At 44.2% G+C, this 19135-nt stretch overlaps 1 protein-coding gene across 6 annotated transcripts in view; it reads right to left on the minus strand.

Annotated features, from left to right (window-relative positions):
• The window catches only part of LOC115168368 (nuclear receptor coactivator 3), a 109694-nt gene that overhangs the window by 67470 nt on the left and 23089 nt on the right, over nt 1–19135 (minus strand). The window contains exon 2 of one of the 6 annotated variants that reach the window (XM_029723556.1): nt 6727–6777. The exons of the other annotated variants lie outside the window; for them this stretch is intronic. The gene's annotated coding sequence lies outside the window, so the exon portion shown is untranslated. The remainder of the gene's footprint in view (nt 1–6726; nt 6778–19135) is intronic. 6 annotated transcript variants of the gene reach the window in all.

Raw genomic sequence — 19135 nt, forward strand, 5'->3', positions numbered from 1 at the left:
GGCATGGGTCCTCAGATCCTCAAAAGGACCGAGAGCATCCTGACAGGTTGCATCACTGCCTGGTAGGCAACTGCTCGGCCTCCGACCGCAAGGCACTACAGAGAGTAGTGTGCACGGCCCAGTACATCACTGGGGACCAGCTTCCTGCCATCCAGGACCTCTATACCAGGCGGTGTCAGAGGACGGCCCTAAAAATTGTCAAAGACTCCAGCCACCCTAGTGATAGACTGTTCTCTCTACTACAGCACGGCAAGCAGTACCGGAGTGGCAAGTCTAGGTCCAAAAGCCTTCTTATCAGCTTCTACCCCCAAGCCATAAGACTCCTGAACAGTTAATCAAAGGGCTACCCAGACACCTCTTTTACGCTGCTGCTACTCTCTGTTTATTATCTATGCATAGTCACTTTAATAACTCTACCTACATGTACATATTACCTCAATTACCTCGACTAATCAGTGCCCCCGCACATTGACTCTGTTCCGGTACCCCCTGTACATAGCCTCGCTATTGTTATTTTACTGCTGGTGTTTAATTATCTGTTACTTTTATTTTCAATTTTTTACTTAACACTTATTTTTCTTAAAACTGCATTGTTGGTTAAGGGCTTGTAAGTAAGCATTTCACTGTAAGGTCTACACCTGTTGTATTCTGCGCATGTGACAAATACAATTTGATTTGAAGTCATCAAGCCAAAGTCATTCCTTTATTCTTCGCCCTCATCAAAAAAGTATTATTCTCCTAATGAGAGGCACTAAGGCTAGCTAGGCTAGTTATCTAGCTAGAGATAATGTTAGACTACAGTACATTTTAGGTATAGCAAACACAGCTAGCTAGCTAAACTTGGCTAGCTTGGTTTGTAGTGGTACTAGCAAGCCCCGTTATAGCCGAATCGATCACCAATTTGTACTGTACTGAACAACACTGCCTCGTGGACTCAACAATCTGTCGAAAGCGTCCTCGGGGATGCTGGCCCATGTTGACTCCAATGCTTCCCACAGTTGTGTCAAGATGTTCTTTGGGTGGTGGACCATTCTTGATACACACAGGAAACTGGTAAACATGACTCCATAAAAAAATGTATTTGAAAAAAAATATTATAATACAGCTATAGTGCTAAATGATGTCTGAAACACCCTCTCATCACTCATAATTATGTAGGGAGACGACGTGACAGTGGTAGGCCTGATCACCAACTACGATGAGACAGCCTACAGGGAGGAGGTCAAAGACCTGGCAGTGTGGTGCCAAGACAACAACCTCTCCCTCAACATCAGCAAGAAAAAGGAGCTGATCATGGACTACAGGAAACAGAGGGCCAAGCACGCCCCCATCCATATCGACAGTGCTGTAGTGGACTGGCTGCATCACTGCTTGGTATGGTAACTGCTTGGCATCTGACCAAAAGGACCTACAGAGGGGCCGAGCTCCCTGCCATCCAGGACCTCTATACCAGGCGGTGTCAGACGAAGGCCCTAAAAATAATCAAAGACTCCAGCGAAGTCATAGACTGTTCTTGTTGCTACCGCACGGCAAGTGTTAAGGTTTCACCAAGTCTGGAACAAACAGGACCCTGAACAGCTTCTACCCCCAAGCCATAAGATGCTAAATAGCTTCCCGTGCTATTTGCATTGACGTTTTTCAACTCTTTTGACTCCTCACATACGCTGCTGTTACTGTTTATTTTCTACCCTGTTGCCTAGTCACTTTATCCCTACTTATATGTACATACAGTGCATTTGGAATGTAATCAGACCCCTTGACGTTTTCCAAATTTTGTTACGTTACAGCTTTATTCTAAAATGTTTTTTTTTTTTTAATAAAGCTATCCCACAATACCCCATAATGGCAAAGCAAAGAAAATGCTGCAGAATTTTTTTGGTACCCTTCCCCAGATCTGTGCCTCGACACAATTCTGTCTCGGAGCTCTTCAGACAATTCCTTCGACCTCATGGCTTGATTTTTTGCTCTGACATGCACTGTCAACTGTGGGACCTTATATAGACAGGTGTGTACCTTTCCAAATCATCTCCAATCAATTGAATTGAAATCAAAATGTAGAAACATCTGAAGGATGATCAATGGAAACAGGATGCACCTGAGCTCAATTTCGAGTCTCATAGCAAAAGGGTCTGAATACTTATGTAAATAAGGTATTTCTGTTTTTTGTTTTTAATAAATTTGCTAAAATGTCTAAAAACCTGTTTTCGCTTTGTCATAATGGGGTATTGTGTGTAGATTGATGAGGAAAATAATGTCAGTAAATCTACTTTAGAATAAGGCTGTAACATAACATAATGTGGAAAAAGGGATACTTTCCGAATGCACTGTATCTATCTCAATTACCTCATACCCCTGCACATAAACTCGGTACTGGTACCCTGTGTATATAGCAATGTTATTGTTACTCATCATTATATTTATTCCTTGGGTTATTTTTGAAATATTTTTCTTTTATTTATCTTTTTTTCTCTCTGCATTGTTGGAAGTAAGTAAGAACTTTACTATTAAGGCGTCCGCATGCTTTCCAGCTGAAACATTTCGGATAAGTTTGTGCATATATAATATTTACATTTTGTGAGGTTTTTGTTCGTTTTGGACGTCACTGAGGTTTTTGGGGGCTGTTCGAGCACACAAAAACATTTCTAGAGGCAAGCCGAAGTTAACGCCCCTTCATCGGTGATTGGTCAACAGTAGGGATTCTTCAATAGTCTTTGTTGTCATTCAACGAGAGACGACTTATTTTCCTGCACATTTTTTAATTGAGAAATACTGCACCAAACATCTTAGCCCGATGTAAAACTGCACCGCTAAGATCTCCTTGAGTTATTTTAGATTAATTCTGACGAAGCGTATACTGGCTACGGCATCTCAAAATGGATGAACAGTACTATTGCTGTTTTTTTCTCATATTTCAAGCAAATGTCTTTTAAGGGAGTGTGCGAGCACACTCGTTCGGTTCGGCTAGCCAAGTTCGGCTAGGCGCTAGCATTTGGAAGCCTTTAGTCTACACCAGTTGTTTATGAATACAATTTGATTTCATATGTGCGCCACATAATTGCTCTCGCTCTACTGTGTGTGCATGATGTGTACCAGTGTTGAGTTCAGGAGAGAAGGAAGGAGGGAGGTAGGGTGAAGGTGGTCTCAATCCGAGCAGATACAAATTAAAGTGTGTAAAGGTGTGTGTGTTGTCACTACTCACCTAAAAAACAAACACTAACCCAAAGTCCCTTGACAAGTGTGTGTTGTGCTTTTGAACAGGTTTTTGATCTTGAATATGAACACGTAATATCGCCAAACATTCAAGCGCGCAAACAAACACAGCACTTCAAAATCTGAACGCTTCATTGAAAGACATGCCTGAGCAGCCCCACCTCTAGCTGCCAAAATAAAGGGGTGTTTGGCACCTTGCTACCCTGAGGGAGAGAGAGAGAGGGGCTAGAATTACCTCTCGGCTAGGGTTACATGCTAAATGGCCTGTTTGAAAAACACCTTCATTTTAACAATGTCAACTGCATCACCGATTCTTCCTGTCCCTTCTAACTTCAGACTCCAAGCCCCTGCCCTACTCCTATAGCCCTAAAACCAATGGCTCCTCTGCTTTCTTTGCTTTCCTTCCTTTCTCTCCTCCCTCCCCCTCCATTCCCTCCTCACTCTCTCCTCCAAGCAAAGCAGATTAAAGCACAGAGAGTCACTTGTGGAAAATTAGCACCATGGTGTCCCTCACCCTGTGGCCAGCGCCTTGGCTTTGTTCTGTCAGCAACAAGAAACCCTGAACACACACACACACACACACACACACACACACACACACACACACACACACACACACACACACACACACACAAACTTTTACTCCGACAAGTAGTGTTTGATGTGAGGACTGAGTGGCTGTGTGCTGTGATATCCCTGTGCAGTGTAACCATGACAGGACAAAGGACAAAATCAGACCAGCCATGAATTAGGGTCAAATCCATTCACAAAGATGGAAGGGGTCAATGACGACACTTACAGACCAGTGTATCAACAGGTATGGGGACATAAAGTACCAAACACACATGGACAATTCCACAACAGAATGATGCAGAGACTCAGATGTATGACTTGAAAATGTTTGCCAGACAAAAAACAATGAATGCAAAGTTAAACAAACCATACAATGCACAAGAACGACTTTTAACAATTTCCACTGAAAGTTTTACAAAAACACATTTACTACAAGAACAGTGCAGATGCAATGTTTGGTAACAGAATGACAGCACAAACAGCACAAACAGTCATTCTGCACTGTTCTTCAAGCAAACGTGTTTCTGTAAAATTTTCTGTGGAAATTATTAAAGGTCAACTTCGGCACGAAAAATGGTCCACCGCCGCCTCTTTTTAAATGTTCTTGGTTGTTTTTTGGTTGTTCATCAATGTGTCATTCTGGTCATGACATAGCTAGTTCGTTAGATAAGCTAGCCACTGTAGCTAACCAGTAACTCTTCCAGTATGTGTTGATGTCATTTCACTGAATTTGCTTTTGGACGGAAGCAGAAGATATTGGTAAGAAATGGCACATCTGTAGCCAAATATCTTATTCGTCCATTTGGGGGTTTTTAAGCATTAAATGACCTGGTATGATGGTGCATTGATCAGTTATGCAGCTTAAAGCTGTTATTTTTGCATTTTTACTCAAAGTCAACCTTTAAAAGTAGTCCTTGTGCATATGCGTATGGTATGTTTAACTTTGCAATTATTGTGTTTTGTTTGACATCCATTATAAAGTCTCAGCATCATTCTGTTACCATGGAATTTCCCACATTCCTATTCAATAAACCTCTGTGCCAGGGTTTCCCTTAGCCGATAATAGGCGGCTTTTGCCCCCCCTCCCAAAAAAATGAAAAGTCGATAAATAAAATTGCCGTCGGCCAATTGTCCAGGAGAATTTTAAAAATCCCATTGCGAAATAATGCATTTTAGCCTATTCGTTGATTGAAATATCAGCTGATCTAGCGCAAGCGCTGCTGATACAGCTCAAACAGCTGTTTGTTGCTGCTGGAGTGAAACGTGCTTTCATTTGCCCAATCATTGCGCAACAATTCTTAAGGCAATCACGTGTAAAAAACAATGGCCACGATTAAAAAGAGCTACTATTTTTATTTCTCAACTGGTAATTGAAGCGTGATTCCCATTCGCCATTCAAGTGCATAGGCAACTAGGCAGGCTTCAGTGCGCCATACACCACTTTGCAATGAGCTGGAGGCAGTATGCATTTTGAAAACAAATACTTCATTGTTTGAAACCTGAACGTTTTACTACATATTATGAGGCATGTCTTAACTTGCTTCAAAGTAGCTTAGCCAAAATCCAACCAAACATGCAGGCAATTATTTTATAAAGACTTCCATATGCCATTTGAAACCTTTATCTCATGTTCTATTTGTTTTTAAATCAACTTTCTTTCATTGTCCAGTAGCCAAAGGCACTATCCTCGTCATATTAGCAACTCATGCTAGTAGTGGCATATTTAGATCTTCCCTCTTTCTAAATTTCTAAGGGATATTTTCATCTTTGTCACAGGCAGGTTGGTTTACTTGTTTAGCATAAGGCAGGAGAGCACTGAGGATGATATTACTTCCTGGACATCAGGTCCACAGTCAGGCAGGCTACACAGAAAAACACACCAACATGGAGACACACAGACTCCATAGATGATTGCTTTATGCAGCCTATTTCTACAGTCAAAGCATTAGCAGTCCAAAGAGGACAATACACTGAGCAGCAGATCTCTGTGGCCAAGCAGAGCTATCCATTGGCTGGAAGGCCCAGGTTTCAGGCTAAACACCAGTGACCAGAACTAAAGGTCAGGTGAATTATAGATGAGTTCTGTTATTTTCTGTGGACCTCTGGTCCCCTTCCCCCCCTCCTCTGTACTCTTTCTGTTCCTTCTCCCTCTGATCTCTCCTCTAGCTCTCTTTTTTTGCCTTCTACTCTCTCTGCCCTCAGCTCTCATTCGCTCTTGATCCCTCGGTCTTCTCTCGCTCCTCTGTCCTCCCCCCTCTCTCTCCATCCTCTCCCGCTCTTCTTCATACTTCTCTTCTCCCTTTGTTTCACCATCCTTGTCTCTTTATCCCCCGTCTCACTCCCCCTTTCTCTCGCTCTCTCAGACCAGTGAAGAGATGGAGTTATTTTTAGCCCAGTGTGAGAAAGAGGGAGTGAGATCGTGCTGGGCTAGCACATACTCTCCATAAGGGCTTTCTGGAGACCTGTCACACAAGTGTGAGTGACAAATGATTTATTTTCCTGCTAACATAAGTGTGTGTGTTATTGTGTGTATTTATGTGTGATTGTGTGTGTTTATGTGTGATTGTGTGAATGTGAGTGTGTGTGTCAGTAGTAGCAGTAGAAGTGACGTGGTTCTTCCCTATGTCCATTTCCCCCTCTCATATAGCTGCATGGTCTTGTGGAAGGCAAATCAGCATTCTCCACAGCCCATTTCACCTGGGCCACCCAGCCTTCACCAAGCCCGCCAGCCAGTACTGTGACAGTTGAGAGGCAGGGTGGTTTACTTGGTTAGCATAGTGTTAGCTGCCTGAGAGGCAGGTTAGTTTACTTGGTTAGCATAGTGTTAGCTGTCTGACAGGCAGGTTGGTTTACTTGTTTAGCATAAGGCAGGAGAGCACTGAGGATGATATGAATTCCTGGACATCAGGTCCACAGTCAGGTAGGCTACACAGGAACACTCACCAACATGGAGACACACAGACTCCCAAGACGTCTTGGATAGGGGCAATTCCACTGTAACAGAATGGCACCGAGACTGATTGTTCACTTTGAGCGATTCAATGAAATGACCGACGTCGGTTCAGTTACTTGAATTCCATTTAGTTATTTTTTTGTTGTTGTAGAGCTCAACGCTCCATTTCTCTAGAGAGAAATCAAATTACTCACGAGAGAAATGAAGTCAAGCACTATGTGGGACGCTGGGCTGTAGTAGTTGTAGTTTTCATTAGGCAAATATTCAACCTAGTTCAGCGCAGAAATGTGGTAATTAACTACAATGACCATAATCCATTGAACCTGTACTTTCCAGCCACGGACAGGGGCAGATACACACACAGACCATATGAAACCGCTTGAGAGAGGAATGACAACATAACAACGAGAGGAATAGACATTTCGTGAGATAGCTCTACCCGACTGATAGTTTAAGTAGTTGGTAATAAGCAGTCTTGAAAGCATGCCTTATCTACTTTGAAGAGCTAGTAAAATTATTTTGTCAGCCAGCTAGCTACTACTAGCCTAGCTAAACACGATGACTCGTTCAATAGGGAGCACAGAGATAACGTTAGATGGTTGTCTGCTACTGCCTGAGCAGTGACGTGATGATGACTTTAAGGAATGATCTAGAGGTGAAAGAAACACACCTATTTAGGCGAGGTGCTGGCTTGCGGAGTAGAACACTTGAAAAATTAAAGGAGAGCCGCACACTCTAGGAGCTCAGATGCAATATTTTAATAACCTAATATCCAACGTTTCAACACACAAGCTGTCTTCGTCAGGGTATAAGGAATGAAAAAGAAGGTTATCAAATAATATCGTTTTATTCTGTGTTACAGCATTCAACTCACTGTCACTCAGAAAAAAATGCAGGTGATGGCTGAGGGAAGCTCTAAAATCATTTTAATGTCATTATTTAATAATGCATTTAATGTTTAAATAAATAAATTGAAAGTGATTGCAAAGTTAAACAAACCATACAACTCAAAGGTTTAATTTGAACAATTTCATCTGAAAATCTGAGAAAAACACATTTACCAGAAGAACAGTGCAGTTGTCAATTTTGGTAAAAGAATAACATGCTGACCAGACCGGACACGTCGCGTGCGCAAGTGTCGCAAAATACATTTTGAAATCCATGTTATTCAATTATTGCACCCACACTGCCCGCGCGCGCCAACGAGCGTCTGCGTTGCCAAGGGCTAAAATAGAACTCCTTTCTATTTCTGATGCAGATCGCCTGAAAGTCCTGCCTCTCCCATCTCCTCATTGGTTTATAGAAGCAGGTACCCAATGTTTTGCCGGTTGTCGTGGTAATACTATGAAAGTGTAGATGCCAATAACCATATAAGTTCAAAGATGAAAAAGCCTGGAAGGAGGAGAGATGACTAGAAACGATTCGGTTGACCGTTTTATGTGTGGATTAATTGTCGGAGTAGAGGACCTTGTGCATTTCAGGTAAAATAACAACTCAATGTTTATATCCCAGGACAAATTAGCTAGCAACAGCAAGCTAACTAGCTAAATTGCCATACATGTTTAATGCTTTCGACCTGTCCCCAAATTAATGTCATTGGTTCAGAGTTTGTTTTGATATTTTAACCTGTGTGTCGTGATCGCGTTCGGTGTAGGGGGACAAAATAAATGTATGCATGATAGCGCACGATGACGCACGCGTGCAGCCGGTTTGGGTTCCGTGTAACGGTATAATCTCACTCAGTTTTTTATGAGAGAAAATATCTACTCCGAATTAAGACTCAAATATGTCTGCAGAAAGAATGGGGTGTCAGCTATGATATAACATTTTGGTTATTGGTTATCTATTTTGGTTATTGAACTACAGTAAGTGAAGTGGATTAACACCAGGTAACAGAATGACAACATGGGACCCTGATCTGTACTATACAGAAATGCATAAATATGAATGTCGCTCTCTTCATGGCGATGTATCCTGGTTAGGTACACAAAGGTAGAACAATTATATATCCTCCTTTGTATGCTTGGGTATTATTCTACACAATGGCAATTATTGAAATCAAATCAAACTTTATTTGTCACATGCGCAGAATACAACAGCTGTTGACCTTACCATGAAATGCTTACTTACAAGCCCTTAACCAACAACGCAGTTCAAGAAAGTGATAAGAAAATATTTACCAAATAAACTAAAGTAAAAAATATTCAAAAGTAATACAATAAAATAACAATAACGAGGCTATATACAGGGGGTACCGGTACTGAGTCAATGTGCGGGGTTACAGGTTAGTCGAGGTAATTTGTACATGTAGGTAGGGGTAAATTACTTCAATTTTTTATTTAACTAGGAAAGTCAGTTAAGAACAAATTCAGTTAAGAACAAATTCTTACAATGACGGCCTACCGGGAACAGTGGAGCAGAACGACAGATTTGTTCAGGGGCAGAATGACAGATTTTTACCTTGTCAGCTCAAAGATTTCATCCTTTCGGTTACTGGCCCAAACCTTCTTATCTACTGTTTCTCAATCCTGGTCCTGGGGACCCAAAGTGCTGCACATTTTTGTTTTTGCCGTAGCACTACACAGCTGACTCAAATTATCAACTCATCAAAAGGCTTTGATGATTTGAATCAGGTGTGTAGTGCTAGGGAAAAAACAAAAATGTACACCCCTTTGGCTGACCTGGATTGAGAACCACTGCTAACCACTAGGCTACCTGCCGCCCCGACTATGAATAGATAATAAACAGCTAGTAGCAGCAGTGTAAAAACAAATGTCAAAGTAAATAGTCCGGGTGGCCATTTGATTACCGTAAATTCCGGACTATAAGCCGCAACTTTTTTCCCACGCTTTGAACCTCGCGGCTTAAACAATGACATGGCTAATATATGGATTTTTCCCGCTTTCAATTTTTTTTTCTGAAAAAAACCCACATTCTGTGACGTGCTCAGTTTTTTGGCGGCATGAAGCATTCCTTAGACCAAGGAAATTGCCGAACGGGTTAAGGTCAAACAACTTTTTTGTTTACTGTTTAGATTAAATCGAGCGCTCTCAAACTTCCCATCATTCTGATTACGGTAGTCATTTTGTCACCCTCATCATGGCATTGACACGGAGAAATGCATATGATGCAGCTTTCAAGTTGAAGGCGATTGATCTGGCTGTTGGAAAAGGAAATAGAGCTGCTGCACGGGAGCTTGGTCTTAATGAGTCGATGATAAGACGTTGGAAACGGCAGCGTGAGGAATTGACTCAGTGCAAAAAGACAACTAAAGCTTAATGCTAATTTTTTCTTTTTGTTACAAGCCGTGTTTCGTTAAAGCCTATTTATTTTTGTTACAAGCCGTGTTTCGTTAAAGCCTATTTATTTTTGTTACAAGCCGTGTTTTGTTAAAGCCTGTGTAAAGTTCATTTGTTTCAATGTACCGGTAGGCACCTGCGGCTTATAGACATGTGCGGCTTATTTATGTTCAAAATAATAATAACATTTTTGGGGCTTTCCTCTGACACCGCCTAGAATATAAGTCCTGGATGGCAGGAATCTTGGCCCCAGTGTACTGGGCTGCATGAACTACCCTCTGTATAGCACCTTACGGTCAGATGCCGAGCAGTTGCCATACCAGGCGGTGCTCTTGATGGTGCAGCTGTAGAACTTTTTGAGGATCTGTGGACCCATGCCAAATCTTTTCAGTCTCCTGCGGGGGAAAGGGTGTTGTCGTGCCCTCTTCACGACTGTCTTGGTGTGTTTTGAACATGATAGTTTGTTGGTAATGTTGACACCAAGGAACTTGAATCTCTCTACCCGCTCCACTACAGCCCCGTCGATGTTAAAGGGGGCCTGTTCGGCCCGCCTTTTCCTGTAGTCCACGATCAGCTCGTTTGTCTTGCTCACATTGAGGGAGAGGTTGTTGTCTTGGCACCACACTGCCAAGTCTGTGACCTCCTCCCTATAGACTGTCTCATCGTTGTCTGTAATCAGGCCAACCACTGTTGTGTCGTCAGCAAACTTAATGATGGTGTTGGAATTGTGTTTGGCCACGCAATCGTGGGTGAACAGGGAGTACAGAAGGAGACTAAGCACGCAGGGGCCCCTGTGTTGAGGATCAGCGTGGCAAACGTGTTGTTGCCTACCCTTACCACCTGGGGATGGCCCGTCAGGAAGTCCAGGATCCAGTTGCAGAGGGAGGTGTTTTGTCCCAGGGTCCTTAGCTTAGTGATGAGTTTTGTGGGAACTATGGTATTGAACGCTGAGCTGTAGTCAATGAACAGCATTCTCACATAGGTGTGGGAAAAGGGCAGTGTGGAGTGCTATTGAGATTGTGTCATCTGTGGATCTTTTGGGGCGGTATGCGAATTGGAGTGGGTCTAGGGTATCCGGGATGATGCTGTTAATGTGAGCCATGACCAGCCTTTCAAAACACTTTATGGCTACCGACGTGAGTGCTACGGGGCGGTAATAATTTAGGCAGCCTACCTTCGCTTCTTTGGACACAGGGATTATGGTGGTCTCCTTAACACATGTAGGTATTACAGACTCGGTTAGGGAGAGGTTGAAAATGTCAGTGAAGACACTTGCCAGTTGGTCCACGCATGCTTTGAGTACAGGTCCTGGTAATCCGTCTGGCCCAGCGGCTTTGTGAATATTGACCTGTTTAAAGGTCTTGCTCACATCGGCTACCGAGAGCGTTATCCCACAGTCGTCTGAACAGCTGGTGCTCTCATGCATGCTTCAGTGTTGCTTGCCTCGAAGCATGCATAAAAGGCATTTAGTTCGTCTGGTAGGCTCATGTCACTGGGCAGCTCGTGGGTGGGTTTCTTTTTGTAGTCCGTAATAGTTTTCAAGCCCTGCCACATCCAACGAGCGTCAGAGCCGGTGTAGTAGGACTCAATCTTGACGCTTTGCTTGTTTGATAGTTCATCTGAGGGCATAACAGATTTCTTATAAGCGTCCAAATTAGTGTCCCACTCCTTGAAAGCGGCAGCTCTAGCCATTAGCTCGATGCAGATGTTGCCTGTAATCCATGGCTTCTGGTTGGGATACGTACGTACGGTCACTGTGGGGACGACGCCGTCGATGCACTTATTGATGAAGCCGATGACTGAGGTGGTATACTCCTCAATGCCATTGGATGAATCCCGGAACATATTCCAGTCTGTGCTAACAAAACAGTCCTGTAGCGTAGCATCTGCGTCATCTGACCACTTCCGTATTGAGCGAGTCACTGGTACTTCCCGCTTTAGTTTTTGCTTGTAAGCAGGAATCAGGAGGATAGAATTATGGTAAGATTTGCCAAATGGAGGGAGAGCTTTGTATGATTCTCTGTGTGTGGAGTAAAGGTGGTCTAGAGTTTTTTTTCCTCTGGTAGCACATGTGCCTGCATTTAAGTCCTGGCCACTAGGAGCGCTGCTTCTGGATGAGCATTTTCTTGTTTGCTTATGGCTTTATACAGCTGGTTTAGTGCGGTCTTAGTAGCAGCATCGGTTTGTGGTGGTAAATTGACGGCTACGAATAATATAGATAAGAACTCTCTTGGTTGGGCCTCCTGAGTGGCGCAGTGGTCTAAGATTGCAGTTGCTAGCTGTCCCACTAGAGACCCTGGTTCGAGTCCAGGCTCTGTTGCAGCCGGCCACAACCAGGAGACTCATGGGAAAAAAACGTCAGCCATCCCCTCCGGCGCCATTCTTCTAATGACCTCCGCCCCCAAACAAGACCAAATTTGTTGGTCTGGACTGGACTGGACTAAATCTGTACCAATCATAGACGTCTGTCTCACAAGTTTGGACATCACAGTACACCACAGCACTGCACAGTATAGTATATTTCAGGAAAGTGCAGTAAATGTACAATACTGTACTCTAGTCTGCTTTACTGTACTAAACTCTACAGTACAGTACTGACCTATACTCTACCTTTCTTTACTATACTGTACTACTGTGCTGTCCAAACTTGTGAAACAGACGGCTATGACTGGTTCATATTTGGACTGACCAAATTTCAACGTCCATGGACGTCCGGTGTTGGTCGGTGTCAGAGGGTGAGAGGGCTGGTTACAGTAAATGGAAAAAGAGGGGGCTCATGGATAAGTGTCAGTAAGAGCCAGGAGAAGTGACATTAACTGGAGAGAGAGAGACAGGGAGAAAGAGAGAGAGGGGTTGTCCAGACTGTTTTCAAACTCTTGCTTTGAGCACCATGCAACAGAAAGAGAAAGAAAACAGTTATGAGCTGAACATAACAGTATGTCAGTGTATGGGAAGACAGTAGCAGGTGACCCAAATGTAGTTTGTGACTACTATGAATGTTTTTATTTTATTGACTTTTTACTGAATAATAAAACATACAATCTACTTGCAGTGTAGCCGCTCAACATTAACATTAGGCATCTAAAATACAGTCCTCTAAAAGACTCCCATCCAGAGCAACCCACAGAAGCAACCAGGGTCAACGCCCTGCTTAAGGGCACGTCGAAAGATCTCCCACGAGGTCAAAAACGGGGACCTGAACCAGAATTCATTGTAGCCAATTCAGTTGCAATCATTCTGTTAGAGATTTTTTGGTTATTCTGTTACCAATTTGGTAACAGAATGACGTGTTTTGAATCACTTAATAAATCATAAACCAAATTGTTATCAGTAAGTGTTGGTCCCATGTTTCATGAGCTGAAATAAAAGATCCCAGAAATGTTCCATACGCACAAAAACCTTATTCCTCTCAAATTTTGTACACAAATGTGTTTACATTAGTGAGCATTTCTCCTTTGACAAGATAATCCATCTACCTGACAGGTATGGCATATTAAGAAGCTGTTTAAACAGCATGATCATTACACAGGTGCACCTTGTGCTGGGGGTGGAGGAGCATTTCTGTCTTTAATAAAGTCCTTTTGTGGGGAAAAATTCATTCTGATTGGCTGGGCCTGGCTCCCCAGTGGGTCGGTCTGGCTCCCAAGTGGATGGGCCTATGCCCTCCCAGGCCCACTGGTGGCTGCACCCCTGCCCAGTCATGTGAAATCTATAGATTAGGGAATAATTAATTAATTTCAATTGATTATATGAACTGTAACTCAGTAAAAGATGCCACGCTGTTGCCACGATGTTGCCAGTGTTGGGGCCAGGTAAACAGCCTTTCTGTGACATCACTACAATATCCAAATGGGAGGGAACGAGAGAGCCAGTTGGATCATAGCTCTGAGTGTTGACACCAAGGCAACGAGAGGCGGGGGTGGAGACAAGGTTGAGGAGGGGGGATGGGCGTGTAGGAGCCTGCATAACCTATCCTCTCCATTCCCTGATGACACAAGAGATATACCTGTAAATGGGGAGGCAGAAGGGGGGTGCATTAAAGCGAGGAGGACGTGGTCAGCTAACAGCTAGGTTCAGGCAGAGTTGAAGCCACTTGCTAGCTGTGGTGCAGCTGGTAACATTTACCACCGCGCCAATCCCTACAAAAATGTGTGTGTGTGAAGGGGCTCTTGAACACATTAACGAGACTCACTATTTTACAAAAAACAGAGCCCCCTTACACATACTCCCCTCTCTCCAGACCCCTTTAACAACCTTACAGTCCATAAACGGAGGAGAAACGTGAAACTCTGGTTCCCCAAATAACCCCATACCTTCTCCATGGGGCTCAAGAGGTGACAGCTTGGGGTTTTATGACTCTCCATCGTACGCACGTGCACACGTCTCACAGTGCAAAAAAATTACACATTTCCTTATTAATGTTCTCTCCAATAAACAGTGTGTTATGGTTAGTGAGGAGCCAATCCACCAGGCTGAACTCTCCATGCACCCTACAGGAGGCAGCCAGCACCAATAGAAACACCCTACATATCACTGACGCTCACAGGCTCACCACTAAGTGGATCTGAATTGAGAAACACACACAGTAACACACAAAGGAACACACACTCACCTGACTGTGTGGATAGAAAATGTTAAGTGTGCTATCCTTGTGTGCCACTGGCACATATTTGCATTGTTCACCTTCCTGTGTGTTTGTGTGAGTAGTACACATCACATTGCCAGTGTCTCTGACTGTATTACTAGATGTCATATGACATGTCTGTGTGGGAATACTTTAACTCAATGTTCCACACTTAAAGGAAATATTCAGTTATATTGTTTGAGCGATACATCTCTGACCGATGTTCTATCGATTCCCAAGGTCATTTCATGTTTTCATGTGTATCTGAGCTATTGCCGTTCAAGCAGACAGAAATACAGCCGGTATGATGTAGCATTGTGATAAAGTTGCTCTCACTACACTGGAAGTTGATAAAAGTGTCTATCATACATGTCAGATTTCAATACTGGCCGATGTCATAAGGCAGGAGGTTGTCTTCCTTCGAATGAGCCATTGATCATATTTTTGCAATATTCCTACCTCGAGAAATTCTTAATTAAACAGAGGGTCCACCACAATTCTCCTATTTGTCTGCCTCTTCAGTCCAGGGTGCATTACATTGAGAATGTCAGACTCCACTCTGTGAGGCACCTCGATCTGCAGGTTGAACATGGTGAGATTGTAGACTCCTAAATTGATAGTGCAGTTTGTTTAGGCGATTTTACAGTTAAGTAGCTACTTCACATACTGATATTGACTTTGGTATTATTGTATTTAGCTACATTCGCTATCTAGCTACCTAGCTAGCTAGCCAGCCTGCCAGCCCGCCCATAGAGAGAGCATTGCATTGGCTTGGGCGGTATATAGTATATACCGTATACCAGGATATTTGGAAAAAGCCACAGGATGGTTTTTCAATACCGTCAAAACTATTTATTTTACGTTTTTCAATAAATGTGAATATTTGTAGCTACTTTAAGTTATTAAGGGCAGTAAACTTGTGCAATACCTTAGGAGATAAAGCAGATTGCGTTCCTCATTTCCCCTGTCACATTATTTTAAATGATGAAGCTTACCGTAGTTCCCCAGAACAGTTGAGCCAGTCACGTTTTTTTGTAAATATCACAACGGGAGAGTCCATAGCGTTCTATATCTATCAGTTGGGACCAGACAGGACTGTTTGCTGTCGTTGCTATCAAGTGTTTTGTTTGTAGTGGTTCATTTTTATTAAATTATCAAGATGAACACACAACCTCCGCTGCATCTTGGTTTTCTTCAGACGACAGCCGTTACAGAATCCCCCACCAAGAAACGGACCAAGCAGCGGAGGAAGGAGAAGAGCTATCGGGACTCATGGACGTTGAAAGAAATGGAGAGAAGCTATCTGGAGTCGTGGACTTGGGAGGAAATCCTGGACGGTAAAGGACCATGGGCTCAGGCTGGGGATTATCGCCGCCCGTAGTGGGAGATCGAGGCGGCGAGAGCTGAGAGGCGCTGGTACGAAAGAGAGGGAGCGCAACGGATACGGGAGGCAGCCCCCCAAAAATGTTTTGGGGGGGGCACACGGGGAGATTGGCGGAGTCAGGCGGTAGACCTGAGCCAACTCCCCATGCTTACAGGAGGCAGCGCAGTACTGGTCAGGCACCGTGTTATGCGGTAAAGCGCACGGTGTCCCCAGTACGCGTTGATAGCCCGGAGCGCTACATGCCAGCCCCCCGCAAGTGCCATGCGAGAGCAGGCATCGAGCCAGAACGGGTTGTGCCAGCTCAGCGCATCTGGTCTCCAGTGCGCCTCCTCGGTCCAGGTTATCCTGCGCCGGCGTTGCGCACTGGGTCTCCAGGGCGCTGGGAGGGTCCAGTTCGCCCAATGCCTGCTCTCCGCCCGTGTCGGGCCAAAGTGGGCATTCAGCCTGGAGTAAGCATGTCGAGCGTCCGTACCAGAACTCCAGTGCTCCCCCACAGCCCGGTTTATCCTCGGACCAGGCCTCCAGTGGGTCTCCCCATCCTGGTCCGTCCTGTGCCTCCTCTTAGGTCCAGGCCTCCAGTGCGTCTCCCCATCCTGGTCCGTCCTGTGCCTCTTCCCAGGACTGGGCCTCCAGAGTGGCCCACTTGTCAGGAGCTGCCAGAGTGGCCCGCTTGTCAGGAGCTGCCAGAGTGGCCCGCTTGTCAGGAGCTGCCAGAGTGGCCCGCTTGTCAGGAGCTGCCAGAGTGGCCCGCCTGTCCAGATCTGCCATCGCCGCCCGCCAGCCGGGCGCAGCCATCGCCGCCCACCAGCCGGGCTCAGCCATCGCCGCCCGCCAGCCGGGCGCAGCCAGGGTCGTCCGCCAGCCGGGCGCAACAAGGGTCGCCCACCAGACCTTCGGCGCGGCCAGGTGCACCACCTAAGAGGGCGACGCCAAGGGTGGGGCAGAGGCCACGTCCCGCACCTGAGCCGCCGCCGTAAGAAGGCCCACCCGGACCCTCCCCTTCAGTATCAGGTTTTGCGGCCGGAGTCCGCACCTTGGGGGGGGGGGGGGTACTGTAACGCCCTGGCCATAGAGAGGGGTTTTTTGTTCTTTATTTTGGTTAGGCCAGGGTGTTACATTGGGTGGGCGTTCTATGTTCTTTTTCTAGGTTTTTTGTATTTCTTTGCTTTGGGCCGTGTGTGACTCCCAATCAGGCACAGCTGAAGTTCGTTGTTGTTGATTGGGAGTCACACATAAGGAGCAGGTTTTTCCTTTGGGTTTTGTGGGGGATTGTTTTCTGTTTTGTTCAGTTGGGACCAGACAGGACTGTTTGCTGTCGTTGCTATCAAGTGTTTTGTTTGTAGTGGTTCATTTTTATTAAATTATCAAGATGAACACACAACCTCCGCTGCATCTTGGTTTTCTTCAGACGACAGCCGTTACATTTGCGCAATTTGTCTTATTCACTTTCACTAGTAAAATGTCCACACTCACCAAAAATGATGTTTGGTAGCTACTCGCTATGCTTGTATAACTTTATGAGTTGATATGACCCACAATTCAAAGCAAACTGTAGTCACATGTCAAACTCTGGTGGCCGGGAAGTGTCAAATTTAATCAACAAGGCTGCATTTTTGGCATGTCAGAAAAAAGTATGAAGCTAGCTTGCTAAAAAAATATATACAGTATATACACATTGATTTTAGCGTTGGCAAATTGGCTTAGTCTCGTAGTGAGAAGCCTATAAAACGTTGCTAGATTCATAAACATATTTTTTGCAATTCTGAAATGTATTGGAATAATTTGCCAAACTATATAACTAGCTGGCCAGCTATGGGTAACTGAGGCTAGCTACCTGACAGGAGTGCTAGCTAGATACGTTAGCTAACTAGGTACAGTTGAATTCGGAAGTTTACATACACTTAGGTTGGAGTCATTAAAACTTGTTTTTCAACCACACCACAAATTTATTGATAACAAACTATAGTTTTGGCAAGTCGGTTAGGACATCTACTTTGTGCATGACAGGTAATTTTTCAAACAATTGTTTACAGACAGATTATTTCACTTATAATTCACTGTATCACAATTCCAGTGGGTCAGAAGGTTACATACACTAAGTTGACTGTGCCTTTAAACAGCTTGGAAAATTCCAGAAAATGATGTCATGGCTTTAGAAGCTTCTGATAGGCTAATTGACATCATTTGAGTCAATTGGAGGTGTATCTGTGGATGAATTTCAAGACCTACCTTCAAACTCAGTGCCTCTTTGCAAGACCTCAGATTGTAGACCTCCACAAGTCTGGTTCATCCTTGGGAGCAATTTCCAAATGCCTGAAGGTACCACATTCATCTGTACAAACAATAGTACACAAGTATAAACACCATGGGACCACGCAGCCGTCATACTGCTCAGAAAGGAGACGTGTTCTGTCTCCTAGAGATGAACGTACTTTGGTGCGAAAAGTGAAAATCAATCCCAGAACAACAGCAAAGGACCTTGTGAAGATGCTGGAGGAAACAGGTACAAAAGTATCTATATCCAAAGTAAAACGAGTACTATATCGAGATAACCTGAAAGGCCGCTCAGCAAGGAAGAAGCCACTGCCCCAAAACCACCATAAAAAAGCCAGACTACGGTTTGCAACTGCACATGGGGTCAAAGATCATACTTTTTGAAGAAATGTCCTCTAGTCTGATGAAACATAAATAGAACTGTTTGGCCATAATGACCATCCTAATGTTTGGAGGAAAAAGGGGGAGGCTTGCAAGCCGAAGAACACCATCCCAACTGTGAAGCACGGGGGTGGCAGCATCATGTTGTGGGGGTGCTTTGCTGCAGGAGGGACTGGTGCACTTCACAAAATAGATGGCATCATGAGGAAAATTATGTGGATATATTGAAGCAACATCTCAAGACATCAGTCAGGAAGTTAAAGCTTGGTCGCAAATGGGTCTTCCAAATGAACAATGACCCCTAGCATACTTCCAAAGTTGTGGCAAAATGGCTTAAGGACAACAAAGTCAAGGTATTGGAGTGGCCATCACAAAGCCCTGACCTCAATCCCATAGAAAACTTGTGGGCAGAACTGAAAAAGCGTGTGCGAGCAAGG

Source organism: Salmo trutta, chromosome 30 (assembly GCF_901001165.1).
Source record: "Salmo trutta chromosome 30, fSalTru1.1, whole genome shotgun sequence".
Lineage (NCBI taxonomy): Eukaryota > Metazoa > Chordata > Actinopteri > Salmoniformes > Salmonidae > Salmo > Salmo trutta.